At 42.9% G+C, this 1,815-nt stretch overlaps 1 pseudogene; it reads left to right on the forward strand.

The window, feature by feature from the left end:
- The first annotated feature begins 379 nt into the window (after positions 1–379).
- LOC116888226 lies at positions 380–881 on the forward strand (annotated as a pseudogene).
- The last annotated feature ends 934 nt before the right edge of the window (positions 882–1,815 follow it).

The raw sequence follows: 1,815 nt of genomic DNA on the forward strand, positions 1-1,815 counted from the left end.
AAGCAAGAGGCTCCCAGGACTCAACAGTGATGACTTTTGCTGAAATACACAACAAAAGGGAGAGAGAACCTGTAGAGACTACCTCCAGTCAATAGGCACAACCCCCAGTTGTCAATATTCTTAAAGTTGGATCTATAACAGAAATATTTGATAAGTTGGAAATTTTTAATATTTTAAAATTTATCTATGCTGCAGAAATAATCTCCCACCTGTTTTCTAACTAAATTCAGTGGGTTCCCCAAGCAAAAACACGTTAAAGCAAGAGGGGGCTTGTTAAGAAGAAGAGTTTCTGTGGGAGAATGAGAGAAAAGGGGGTTAGAAAAGGTAATGGGGACTTCCGCTCTCACCTCTCCTGGATTGGTTTCCACTGCTTTTTCTGTCTGTCTGAGGTGGGCTGTTATGAACTCTCGGTGAGGCCTGAGCACCGCAGCCATGACGGAGGCTGATGTGAACCCGAAGGCCTATCCCCTCGCAGATGCCCACCTCACCAAGAAGTTGCTGGACCTTGTTCAGCAGTCCTGTAACTACAAGCAGCTTCGGAAAGGAGCCAATGAAGACACCAAAACCCTCAACAGAGGCGTCTCTGAGTTCATTGTGATGGCAGCAGATGCTGAGCCCTTGGAGATCATCCTGCACCTCCCTCTGCTGTGTGAAGACAAGAATGTCCCCTATGTATTTGCGTGCTCCTAGCAGGCTTTAGGGCCGGGCCTGTGGGTCTCCGGGCCGGTCGCCAGCCTGTTCTGTAACCATCAAAGGGCTCTCAGCTAAAGCAGCAGATCCAGTCCATTCAGCAGTTTATGGCGGGGCTCCTGGGTGTGGGCCGTGGCCTCTGCCCTCTCCTGTCTCCTCCCACCCCTGAGTTTGTGTATCATGTCTGTTAAGCGTGTACTGTTTTTCAGCCAGTCTCTATCCTGTTGTGCTATATCTGATTTTGTATTTTTTTTTTTGTCTGAACAAGTTTGTTTTCACCATCTCTCTCGTCCTCTTCTGCCATTTTTTAGTTTCCTTTTTTAATTGAAATGATAGCTAAAAGATAGGGTGAAAGGCAGAATCACCATTTAACAACAAGAAGAACCAGGAGAAACTTACGCCAGGGATAGTAGATACTTTACTGGTCCCTTGTGCTTTTGATGTAAGATTTCTATAAATGCTACTGTGACTCCGGGGAACTTTCTTTGGGTAGCAGTCCCTCCCACCCCTTATCATTTGAACAAATTTGATAATGTTAGGCCTATTGTCCAGGTGCCATTTATTGATGTCCTGTGTGTTTTTGACATGTGTAACCTTATATTCTCCCATATCTGAGGCAGTAACAGCTCAAAGGGATTCTGGGGAAACCGTGGCTGTTTGGCTGGAGTGTACAGCAGAGACAGTGCTAGCAGGAAACAGCCTCTCCTTGGTAAATGGGGAGTTCTTGTGGAGCCCTCATCCTCTTTCTCTCGCAACATGTTCAGGTGTATTCTCCCTCCATAAAGAAGGTGATTACATGTTCACTGTCGAGCATCCTAATAAATATGTTTAAAAAAAAAAGAAAAGGTAATGAGGGTGAAGTTCCTAAAATTCATTATATACATATATGAAACTGTCAAAAAATGAAAAAAATAATCTAGTTGAAAATGCAATCTATAATCTTGGAAAAATTCACAAATGATATCTGTGTAAATGGAGTTATATTCAGAATATATAAAATAAATATAACAGTGAACAAATGATAAACGGCCAATGTCTAACATAGATTTAGATTTGAACAGACACTCTGCAAAAGGAGCTTTGTTGTTGTGAACGACACATGGAAAAATGCCCAGGATAATTAGT

This window comes from Rattus rattus, chromosome X (genome assembly GCF_011064425.1).
Source record: "Rattus rattus isolate New Zealand chromosome X, Rrattus_CSIRO_v1, whole genome shotgun sequence".
NCBI classification, from domain to species: domain Eukaryota; kingdom Metazoa; phylum Chordata; class Mammalia; order Rodentia; family Muridae; genus Rattus; species Rattus rattus.